General features: G+C 33.7%; 1 protein-coding gene across 6 annotated transcripts in view; it reads right to left on the bottom strand.

Moving 5' to 3' along the window:
• The window catches only part of ADGB (androglobin), a 175,165-nt gene that overhangs the window by 127,945 nt on the left and 34,002 nt on the right, over positions 1–13,218 (bottom strand). The gene's annotated exons all lie outside the window — the stretch shown is intronic.

A 13,218-nucleotide genomic window follows, 5' to 3' on the forward strand; every position in this document is an offset into this window, starting at 1 on the left:
TGGGTTAATTTTAATTCAAATATCTGAAGGAAAACACTGGATTAAGTGCAAAGCATAAATTTATCTTGTCATCAGTCATGTTAATACACTTTTCAATACAGCCATACCTGTGGCCAGACAGTTTCCACCTGTTAGGGTTCTAAGGACTGCCATACCCAAAAAAGACTATTCCATAAGCACATTTTGAGTATTAGCCCCTACTTACTGATGCAGGACATTCATCATGAATGCTTAAGATGCCATAAAGGGGACATTTATACATTCACACTTAAAGAAGTGCAAGTGAATGAAGTCATTATTTTAAACGAAATTAAAAATCCAAATCAAATAAATAAGAAAGGCAGACCTACCTATTTCATTCTAGAAACTACATGGTTTAAGCAGTCTGATCTCTCAGATTACTGCACAAGGATACAGCTCTTCAAAAATAACATCATCCTGACATTCTCTATTACAAACTGTTTTCCATTTATCAGTATATTGTTAATAGTTCACATATCAACATGTATTTATTTAAATATGAATTTAATGATTGTATAATAGCCATTGTATGAATACACTGCCTTTCATTTAACTAATTCTATATTTAGAAATTTGAGGGTTTAATTTTTAAAACTTTCACTGTTATAAACAAGACTTTGATGGCTATCCTTGTTGCCAAATCTTTACATACATTATTATTTCTTTGGGATCAATTTTAATAAGGAGACTTACAATACTAAAAAATATGCATATTTAAAATTTGTTGATATATTTGACTAATTTTCTACAGAAAAGTTCAACTTGTTTTGTACTATTGTTATTAGTATGTTGCAATTTCATATCTATAAACCTTGGCTTTTACCTTTTCTTCATGTTTATGAATTTTAAAGTCTACAATAGACATTTTGTTTAATTTTTCAAGTTTTCACTACATGTGAAACTGGAACTCTGCTCTAGATCTGGGGATAAATAGTGAACATACCAGATAAAATCCCTATCCTTAAAGAGACAGATTCTAGTGGATGGAGATACAAAATAACAACATAAGTAAAATAAATAGTATATTAGAAAGTGAAAAATGCTGAGGGGAAATATAAAATAGAAAGGGGGAACTGAAGAGATAAGGTACACAATTTTAATATAGTTGTTAATGAAAACATTCTATATTATGGTAATATTTAAGTAAATACAAGAAAATAAGGGATCAAGCTATTTGACAGAAAGCATGTCTGGATACAGGAAACAATAATTAAAAACAGCAAGAGAATATTCCAGATGCAGAGAGCATCCTGGCTTATTTGAAGAAAAATAAGGAAGTCAGCGTGGCTGAAATGGGAGTGAAAAAATAATCTTCATTAAGAATAATAAAGACATTAATGTGGCTGAGGTGGGGTAAAGACATGATTTCAGAGAGGTGACGGAGATGCAAAGATTGTTAAGGTGACCGACCTCAAAGGAAGGACATTGCTTTTAGTCTGAGTGAGGTGGGAAGCAAAAGGGTTTGAGCAGGGCTCTAATATGACATGAGTAAAGTTTTGTAATCGTTTTTGCAGCTATGTTGACAGATAACTAAAGGAGACAAGAGAGGCAATTTCAGAAGTGCTGAAATAACAGGTGGGAGCTAATGGTGGTTTTGAACCAAGCTGGTAACAACAGAGGAGGCAAGGAATAGATGCCATGATTATTTTTAAGGTAGAGCAAGTAGATTGCATTTATACTTCCTGAAAGACAGAAGACTGGGATGGGCAAAATTTCACTTGTGAATGAGTTGTTTTAGATGTTAATCATACTCTCATGGAGAGGCTGAATATGCAGTTAGAGAATTCTGAGGTTTGAAAGAATTAGACTAAAAGTGAAAATTTGAGAGTCATCGTTGTTTAAATGATATTTAAAGTTTCAAGACTGAATGAAATTACCATGAAAATGACTACATAAGGAAGAGGCATTTCCAGGAATGCTCATCAAAACCCCTAACAACTGGTAAGGAATGAGCACTGACCAATCTAAGTGGCCCCTTGCCACAGTGCTGGGTCAGCATCTCAAAGCCTCCAGTTAAGTGAAACATTTATTCCTTGCTTTAAATAGTAGGGCCAGGGGTGTAAGGTCTCAGGGTCAGTCAATGACCCAGGAAAGGAGACAGAAATGTCTAGGGCTACTCAACAACAAATATAAAAATATCTGAATATTCTAACAGTCAGTACATCTGTATAACTACCCTGGCATTCCATGTTACAAGTCAGAGGGAGTAAGAAGAAAATAGAAAAGTAGTCAGTAAGTGTGATAGAACAATGCCCCCACCCCCAAGTATATTCACATCCTAATTTAGTAGGTATGTTGCCTTCCATTGCCAAAGAGGGTTTGGAGTTACCTTTAAATTTATTGCCTTCATTTGGGAGGATTATGTTAGATTATCTGGCTGGCCCAATGTAATCCCAAGAGTCTTCAAGAGTGAAAGGAGACAGAAGCAGTCAGAGAGAGATCTGACTCCTGCAGAATGGACAGAGAAATGAAAATTTGCTTGTTTTAAAGACAGAGGAGGCCACAAGCCAAGGGAGGTGGGCAGCTTTTAGAAGCTGAAAGCAGCAAAGAAATGGATTCTCTCCTTGGGCCTCCAGAAAGGACTGCAGCCCTACTGACACCTTGATATTAGCTCAGTGAGACCTGTTCTGGATTTCTGACCTCCAGAATTGCAAAATAATAAATTCATATTGTTTTAAGCCACTATGTTTGTGGTATTTTTTTGTCAAGTGATAAGAAACAGTGAGGTAAAAAAAAAAAAACCACAGTAGAGGGTAATTAATGCCTTGGAAGCCTAGTAAAGCAATTTCTTTTTCCAAAAATGAAAAGTCAGCAACATATCAAAATGCTGCTAATAGACCAAACAAGGTAAAGTGTAAACAAATAAACATTGGATTTAGGAAGGTTCTGGTCTCTCTCAAAGTTCACCCTCTGGGGGTGGGGATGGGAGGGACTTTCTTGAACACCCTAACATAGCAAGCCTCACTTCTCTGCATCCTTTGATATTGCTTCATTTTATAGCACTGGCCAATTCTCCCACTAATGCTTTATCTATGTGCTTGTTGTGTGTTTCCACAAATAGGGTTTGTAAGGGACATTGGGATTTTTGTTCACTCCTTCTGTCTCTAGCAACTGGAACAGTGCCTGGACAACAGGCAATTTATCTGTCTCTCTGTCATTCATTTTATATGAAATAAAAGAATGAATGTCTTTACTTTATATTGCTATCATTTTTAATTACAGCTGCTTCACATTTTACTTATAGGCAGAGATCGACCAGATGCTCACACCCATCCGATTTTCCATTTCCCATACTCCTTTGCACTTTGGCTAGTACTTTGTGATAGAGATTTGAAGAAAAGCATGTGGGAAATGCACTGAATACCACTTTTAGGCTCAAAAACACTCTGTGAGATCCTTCTCACTCTCTTCCTGCTTGATGCATGACTCAATCGTTAGAAGACCTTGGAAAATGGCAATACCTCGAGATGGAAGGAGTCAAGAACCCTTATTTAGCCCATGCAAAGGCACCACTAAAGTGATCACAGTCACGTATAAATGAGAAATGTCCTTGGTTGTGTACGATCACTGCGGTTTGGAGGCTGTTTGATATTGTTCTGATATATAACAATATAGGAAGCATTGATTACTTCCTACTTGCTAATCTGATATTGTAGCATTGATTACTAGCATTGACTAATATAAAGGGTGCAATTTTTTTCTTAGGACTTGGATTTCTTCTTTTATATCTTTAATCTTTATAAAAATATACGTGGTAAATCGCTTGTAGACTATTTATCTATTATCTTAAATTTGTAGTGCTTAATTCTTTTGTTTGTTGTGACTGCTGCCTATCTTTTATACACTCTTGTGTTATAGAACACTTTTATTATGAGCTCATCCTTACAGAGGTTTTCTTTCCCTTTAATCTCCTTCCTGTTGAGCAATCCTATATTGAAAGAATGTTCTTCCATTGTAATATTGAGTTTTCTTCTTTCAGAGACCGCCAATGAATAAACCATCCAGGAACCCAAAGGTACTTTAAAAATCAGATCTCAAACCTATATAAGTCTCAGTCCAAGGGTTTCATTTTTAAGGTAAAAAAATTTTTTTTTCAGTCAGACATCAAGGAGAGAAAAGTTAGCTTTCTTTTAATCTCTCTGTGTTTGGGTGGATTTTCTCACTCACCTTTTTAAAGAGAATTAAACTCTTGGAAATTCATACCTTGTCTAAAGTTGTAGCACTATTTCCTCATTTGGACTCAAGACCTTGCCCTATATATGTTAAAACAAAAGATAAACCTTCCCAGAGAAGCAATACCTTCAGCTCAGAGCCATGACTTTCTGACCTTCAGTTCACTCCTCATTTCTGGATCCTGAAAATTTTTATTTCTTTATAAAAGCATCTCTAGACTTTTTTTTTTTAGTCTTACTCCACCATCTTGCTGGGAAAGTCTGAGAATACATACATTGTAAAGGGGTGTTCTTAAGTAGCATAAAGAAAATGTAAGAAGGGTGACTAAGATAGTTTTCAAGGAAAAAGGAAAACTTCTCATAAAATTAATAGAAAATCAAGGCAAAAAATAGTATATTAGAGCACCTGTGCTTTATTGAATGTTGGTACAACCTTACAGATAAAAAGAAATTGGTGATATTGTATCCATCAAAACCGTAACAAAATTACCTCATTCGGGAAGCTCAAAATCTTAAAATCTCTTTTTATAAGAGGAAGATCTAACTTCTTAAAAAATAGAGGCTCTGCTGAGATTATGTTTTGCTTTCCTCTTCATTCTGTCAGTTGTAAGTAAATGTTCTAGCTCCTCTTAAACTCTTAAGCTTTATCACTCATTGGCCTGTTTTCTTTGTAACATGTTAAATTTATTCCCATCTATATTTTGAAGATCATTTAAAAAGACTCTCATTAGAAGAATTTTATACCAGCCCAATAGCTCTCCTATAGTGCTACACACACAATATAAACAATGGTCAGATAGAGGCCAATGTCAAATATGCTGTACACTTCAAATGATCCTCTACAAATGTTGCCTTTGAAACTCTCAACAGTGTATGCCTTTGGAGTTCACCAATAGAATGCACCTACTGCTTTAGCATAGTTCAGATCCTTTAAATATCCAAAGCACATTTTCTTGGTCTCATAAATTCTGAGAACAAATCTTAAAACATGAAAGTAACCAAGGAGTTTTAAAGATTTAGAAACCAGTACAACTGGCAAATAAATGTTGCCAAGTTTCAGAAAATTCAAACATGAAAATAAATCAATCCTGCCCCCTGGGAAAATGAGGGATAGATATACACAGGGTTACTGTATTCATATAGCAATATACCCAAGTACAGGTAAGTGATTCAATCTATTAAAATGACAAGGTTTATAAAAGATTTCAAAGATTAATGCTCCTTTCCACACAGTGAATCTAAACATGCTATTGAGATGGGTGACCCATCTGTAAGCAAAATGTTTATTTGTGGGCATTTATTATTTAAAAAAAATTATTAATAGTCAACAGGGAATGGTTATAACACCTGTATATTCCAAACGCCAAATGATATTCCAAAGGAAATTGTTATTTGGAGGGAGGGAAAATTCCAGATAGCCAAACAAGGGGCTGATTTCAAGTGGAAATATAAAATATGGAGGTGCTCCTAGGCAAAAGAGAAGAAGCACAAAGAAAAAAAATTTGTAACCGCAGCCCAGGTTGTACAGAACAATCTGACATGAAAATGATATATCAAGTAAGCAACAGATACAAAGGTATGACTGAAATGAATTGGTACAGTTGAAAGCCATAAAAAAATGTGACTGGGTGGTTCCAGAGACAGGGGGTGAGGGATGGGCAAAATGGATGAAAGTGTTCAAAAGGTACTAACTTCCACTTATATATAAACAAGTAATGGAGATATGATGTACATTATGGTGATTATAGCTAACACTGTTTTTTCATATATAACTGAAAGTGTCTAAAAGAGCTCTTAAAAGTTCTCATCACAAGAAAAAATATTGTAACTATGTATGGAGATGGCTTTGAATTACTAGACTTCTTGTGGTGACCATTTCACAAAAGATACAAATATCAAATCATTATGTTGTACACCTGAAACTAATATAATGCTACATGTCAGTTGTATCTTAATTTCAAAAAAAGTCAATGGACTAATTACAGAAAGAATTTGTAGTGGTGGGTTAGGGGCTGAATGTGTGTAATCCATAAGTAGGTACTGGGAAATGGATTTGAGCAGTAACAGTCCCAGCTTAAAAGTCTGCAAATCTATTGAAAAGAAGCTGAATTTACCCTGCGAATGTCAGGAGACCAGGAAGAGGGTTTGTGAATGAGAAGTGGCTAGAGTTACCCGTGAGGTTCTACCTTTGAACTGACTAGTATAACATCCCCTATAGTTTATCATATCACAGGCAATGTGGCACTTTCCTGTGAGTCCATGAGGAAACAGCCTGCCTAAAAGAGAAAAAAATGGGAGTGAGGTGGACCTCTACCACCATGGTTGTGGTATCAGGGATAGCACTTCCCACATGGGAGGAAAAGCCTCCCACCTCCCTGTATTAAGACTTGGAAGGGGGCGGGGACAATATAAAAATGCACCCACCAATCAGAAATGACTCTGATCTTGTATTGGGAAATGGTGATAGAGGCCCTCTACTGGATCCTTAACCATTTAGTAAGTGAATTGTAGGTAGGTCCTGGGGTTCTAAGAAAGGGGTCAGAGTTGAAGAGGAGAGAGAGATTCTTCAGGAGCTCAAAAAAGCAGCTATTTGCCAACTAATAAGAAAGTATCTCAATATTGTAACAACTATCCTGTCCTTGTCAGCAGTGCATCCCAACTGGTTGCCAGCAGTGGGTAGGTAGCAAATCATCCTGGAAAGCCATCCAAACCACATGGCAGAGAACAGTTAACATGAGTTGAAATATCTGCATGAACTAAAAAACTCACAATATAAAGCAAAAAAGAAACATAAAGCTATGATGGACAGGCAGTAAGTATATCAAAAGAGAGAAACTGCATCCAAGGAAAGAGAAATGATGTAGCAAACTTAAAAGGTATTAAAAATGGGAATGTTTAGAATTACAAAAAAGATAAAGGAGGGAAAGTTTCTGCTTTGCAATGAGAACAGGAAAATTTAAACACAAAATAGGACCAATATGAATAAAGAGATACTATAAACTTTAGTAATGAAAATGTAAGATGTTGAAAGAGTAGTTTATATAAAGTTGAAGAGATTAGTGATTTAGAAGATGTAATTTTAAAATCAAGTGCTTGCATAGACAAAGAGATAGAAAATATAAAAATGACAAGTGAATAGAAAGAAAAACTCCAATATATGTCTAACAGAAGTTACAGAATGATAAAATGGTTAAAATGGTAGTGCAGGTGGACAATTGAGGAAAATATTTAAGGATATGATTGAAAATGTTCAGAATTAATGAAAGAACATGTCTTTAGATTGGGAAAAGCACATCAAGTGATAAAGTGATAACAAAGGATAAATGGGAGGTCAGGGCATGGAAATCTGCATATAGATGCATCAATTGATACATCAACTGATATATAACTGTAGATAAACAATGATGAAAATTTCTCTACATAAAGAAATGGCAAATTACTTTATGGATAATAATAAAAAATAATCAATTTGACAGCATTAGTAGACATCATAAAGCAATGAAGTGATATCTGCAAAACTAAGGTAAAATAACTGTTAATCTTGAAATTAAGACCCAATGAAACCCTATTCAAAAGTAAGATGGAAAAATTTATCCTAAATTAAATAAAGATATTTTAAAACTGTAAGTTCGGCATAATAGACTCTTGTCAAAAAAAAAATCACTGAAGGATTCATCTCAGGAAAATAGAAAATGAACCCAGAATAAAAGTGTGGGATACAAGGCACAATGATAAACACAAGTTAATACAACAGTTTGGTAAAAATCCTAAGAAGCATTTCCTGCAAACAATTAATGATAGCAATAACTGTGCTTTTCAAAAGACCAAAACTAAAAGAGTTGGGGAAGGGAATTCTAATGGACAGTAGTGTGCCTGTTTTTTCTTTAGGAATAATATTAATTGTAGACTTTGTAAGAAAATATTTAAAGTAAGAGTATTTAAAAAACATAAAGACTAGTTCAGACTATACAAAATACCACAGACTGGGTGGCCTATAAACAACAGGAATTTATTTCTGATTGTTCTAGAGACTAGAAGTCTGACATCAGAGTCCCAGCACGGTCGGGTTCTGAAGAGACCCTTCTTCTGGTGCAGATGGCCCACTTCTCATTGTATCTCCACATGGTGGAAAGAGAGATAGCTCGCTCTCTGGCCATACCTTATATGCGCAATAGTTTCATTTATGAGGACTTCACATTTATGACCTCATTATCTCCCCAGACCTCTACCTCCAAATGCCATCATATTGGGATTAGGGCTTCAACATATGACTATTGGAGTACACAGACATTTGGCCCATTTAAAGGATGTTCCAAGAAATAAAATATAAAGCTTCCAAACAAAAAAATGGACCTGACATTAGGGAACAACTCACTGTAGATGATGCCTCAAGTAAAAGGGAATTGGGAAGGAGGAATTTTTAAAATTAAGATAAAATCAACCAGTATGGCTGGAGACTAAAACATAGAAAAATATTGTTTCAGAATGAAAAAGAAATCGCACCTAACAAATGGTTCACTTATTTTTAAGCAACATTTATTGAACACCTGCTCTGTGACAAGCACTGTGCTAGATGATGGTGTTACAGACACATAAATATATATATCTGCTCTTTAGTTAATTTTGGCATGCAAAGAGATAAACAGATAATTTCAATATATTGTGGTATGTGCAGAGATGCAAGTATTCACAGGTAGTGAAGAGGAGGGCATTGTGCCAAAAGTGAGGAAATTAACAGAAATATTATGTGATAAATAGCATTTGAGCTGTCTTAAAGGATAATTAGAAATTTTCTAGGTTGAAAGGAGAAAAGACATAACTAGGAAAAGGGAACAATGTAAGAGACAGTGCAGAGGTAAGAGACAGCAGAGTACAGGCAGATAACTATGAGTTCTTCAGTCCTGCCTGATCAAGGAAGGGGGGACATTAGGTTAGAGAGAAACACAGGCCAGGCAGACAGCTCCCCATTGAGGGTCTTGCTAAAGAGCTTGAACCTTATTTTCTAGTTAGTATTGACTTTGCCCATTGAATATAGACAACATTTTATTCTTACACTTATCCATAGTGGACCACTGGCTTAAAATAGTAAGCTTAAGGAACCTGAAGTTTCAATACAACTCAAAAATGGACACAGTGATAGTAATTATGAAAATATGATTTAAGATAATCACCAGACCTGGAAGTTGCACTCTTTTAATTAAAATTCTTATATCAAGATGTCTCTACTACATTGAAACAAATTTTTAAAAAGATAATACATACTGGCACTTTTACCTAATTTGGGATTTCATTTTTAAGGAATGAATTCTACCCATACTTGCAATGTATTTGTAGACATCTATTTGTAAGCACTGTTTTAAAATATCTCATTAATTTTTAGAAATAAAACATAAAATGTAAGTAATAAACCTAAGAGATATCATGACCATTTCAGTTGGAGTAATAAGGACTAGATTTACCCTCCCACCTAAGACAGCCAAAACCTGGGAAAAAAACATGAAACCAGTTTTGAAGACAGTCATCAAGTGCTGAAGGACAGTGACTCCTGAAATACAGGAAACAAATGAGGTGGGCCCTGTAACTGCCTTAGGTTATGGCCCTGAGAGAGTTTTCAGGCCATAGTAGTGGGAGAGGTAGCCCAGGCATATCCCGGGAGAACCCTTAAGTAGAGGAGAAATTGATGAAAGTCTTTGGAAATGAAGGCAGCTAGAGTTTGTGGGACACAGTATTAGTAGAGAACTTCACAGAGAGAGAACACATTAGATATTTCAGAGGATTTCCAATTTCATGTACATTTTAGGATGGGTTTTCTATTTCTGTAAAAAAGAATAATAGCAACAATTGTGATTCTTATAGTTATTTCACTGAATCTGTAAATTGCTTTGGCTAGTACTAATATTAAAATGTTATTAATGTCTTCCAATCCATGAATGTGGGATGTGTTTCCATTTATTTATGTCGTTGGGCAATGTTTTGTAGTTTTCATTGTACAAGTCTTTCATTTCTTTAGTTGAGTTGGTTCCCAATTATTTTATTCATCTTGATACTATTGTAAATAGAATTGTTTTGACATTTACTTTTCAAATCGTTCATTGTTTATGTATAATAATGCAACTAATTTGTGTGTGTTGACTTTGCATCCTGCTACTTTGATGAATTCATTTATTAGTTCTAACAGTTTTTTGTGAAATCGTTAGGGTTGTCTATATATAAGATCATGTGCAAATAGATAATTTCACTACTTCTTTTATAATTTTGATGTCTTTTATTTTTCTTGCTGAATTGCTCAGCTAGAACTTTCATTATTATGTTGGATAGAATTGGTGAAAGTGAACCTGCTTTCCTTGTTCCTGATCTAGAAGAGATGCTTTCAATCTTTTGCCATTGAGTCTGATATTCTCTGTGGGTTTTCATGTATGGCTTTACTATGTTTAGGCATTTTCCTTCTATTCCTAGTTTATTGTGGGTTTTTATCATGAAAGGGTATTGAATTTTGTCAAATGCTTTTTCTTCATCAATTAAAATAATCATTTGTTTTTTTCTTTAACTCTGTATGCATGGTGTATTACATTTATTGATTTTAATATGTTGAACCATCCTTGCATTCCAGGAATAAATCTCAGTTGGCCATGATGTATAATACTTTCATTATGTTGTTGAATTTTGCTTGCTAGTATTTTGGTCATTTTTGCATCTGAATTTATAAGAGATATTGGTCTGTAGTTTTTTTTTAATCTGACTTGTAGTGTCTTTATATGTCTTTGATATCAGGGTAATGCTAGCCTCACAGAAAAAATTAGTAAGTATTCCCTCTTCAATTTTTTGTAAAATTTTGTGAAAGATTTGTATAGGTTCTTCTTTAAATGTTTAGTAGAATTCAACAGTGTACTATCACATCCAGAGTCTATATTTTGTTGAGAGATATTTGATTATGGATTCAATTTCCTTACTAGTTAAAAGTCTATTCAGACTTTCTGTTGCTTCATGATTTAGTCTGTTAAGTTTCGTGTTTCTAGGAATTTGTCACTTTCCCTAGATTTTCCAGTTTGTGGACATAGAATTGTTCATAGTAGCCTTGTAATCCTTTTTATGTTGAATTGGTAGCAATATCCCCACTTTCATTTCTGATTTTAGAAGTTTGAATCTTCTCTCTTTTACTGTTAGTCCATCTAGTTAAAGTTTTCCAATTTTGTTGATCATTTCAAAGAGCCAACTTTTGGTATCATTGATTTTATCTATGCTTTTTATTCAGTATTTTGTTTATCTCTGTTCTAATCTTTATCATTTCTTTCCATCACTAGCTTTGGTTTTTGTGGCTGGTAACAATAGGACTAGTCCTGGCTTTGTGTAGGCCCTGCAATCTTTCAGGGTATATATTTTTTCCCTGTCTTGGGTAATTTCTCATGCACATGAGATTAAAACATGACTGAAATGAAAGCTAAAATGTCTGAGAAAAAAATACACCAGAAGAGTATAATGGTAGATTAGATAGTGAAGATGAATGGACTTGAAGTGATAGCAATAGAAATGATCTAAAATAAAACATTAAAAAAAATGAACAGAGCATCAGTGAACTGGACAACTTTAAAAAAACCTAAGTGTTATTGGTGTCACCAAAATTGGGATTGTACACAGGAAAACATATTTGATGAAATTATGGTCAAAATTTTAAAGGATTTCAAGGCAAACTACAAACACCAAAATTCAAGAATTTCAGTTAATTTTATACTTAACATGAAGAAAATCATGCCACAATACAAGCAAATGATTCAAAAGTAGTAATAAAATCTTAAGATCCAGATAAAAAAGACACATTACATGCAGAGCAACAAAGAAATGGAAAACAGTACATTTCTTGTTGAAAACCATGAAAGTAAATGGTGAATGGGCATCCTGTAAATTTTAATATGTTCTATTGTCATTTTTATTCAATTTAAATACTTTCTAATTTCTTTTTAACTTCTCATTTTTTAATACATTGGTTAATCATTAATGTTTTATTTAGATTCTCAATATTTTGGAACTTTCCAGGATGCTTTGTTAGCAATTTCTATGGTAATTCCATTGGCCAGAAAACATATTTTATATGACTTGAATTCTTCTAAATTCATAGAGATTTGGTCCATGTCTCAGATTACGGTCTATCTTAATAAATGTAATGTGTGTTCTTGAAAAGAATGTGCATTCTGTTGTGATGGGGTATTCAAAAATATCAATTGAATTAATTTGGATGGCTAGTGTTCTATATTTCTTCATAGCCTTACTAATTTTTGGTCAGCTAGTACTATAAATTACTGAGTCATATTGCTATCTTTTACTATATTTCTGAATTTATCTATTGATCTTATATTTCTGTTTTTGCTTCATGTATTAATAAAAGTTTAGGATTGTTACATCATCTCAATGAATTTTCTTTTTTATTATTATGAAATTACATTTTAAAAATCCCTGGTAATATTCTTTGTTCTGAAATATACTTTTAAAAATATTTGTTTTGATTAATGTTAGCATGGTTTATATTTTCCCATGCTTTTATTATTTGCTTTATTATATATAAGATAGATTTCTTATAGGTATCATGTAATTGGATCTTGTTTTTTTATCCAATCTGACAATCTGTCCCTTTTAATTGGGGTGTTTAGGTCATTTACATTTAGTGTGGTTACTAATATTACAAGGTTTAAACATATTATTTTTATATATTTTTTCTCTTTATCTTAGCTTTTCTGAGGAAAATTTATAGCACAAAATGCCTAATTGGAAAAGTCAAAGTCTCAAAACAATGCACTCAGTTTCCACCTTAAGAAACTGGAACAATAAGGCAAATTAAACGTAACATAAACAAAGTAAGGAATAATAAAGATTAGAACAGATTAATAAAAAATAGGGAACAAGAAAACAATAGAGAAAAACTAATGAATCCAAAATCTAGTTCTTTGAGAAGATCATCAAAATTGATTGATTCTAGTCAGATTGATCAAGAATATGAGAGATGACACAAACTACCAATATCAGAAATGAAAGA

This window comes from Manis pentadactyla, chromosome 12 (assembly GCF_030020395.1).
Source record: "Manis pentadactyla isolate mManPen7 chromosome 12, mManPen7.hap1, whole genome shotgun sequence".
Lineage (NCBI taxonomy): Eukaryota > Metazoa > Chordata > Mammalia > Pholidota > Manidae > Manis > Manis pentadactyla.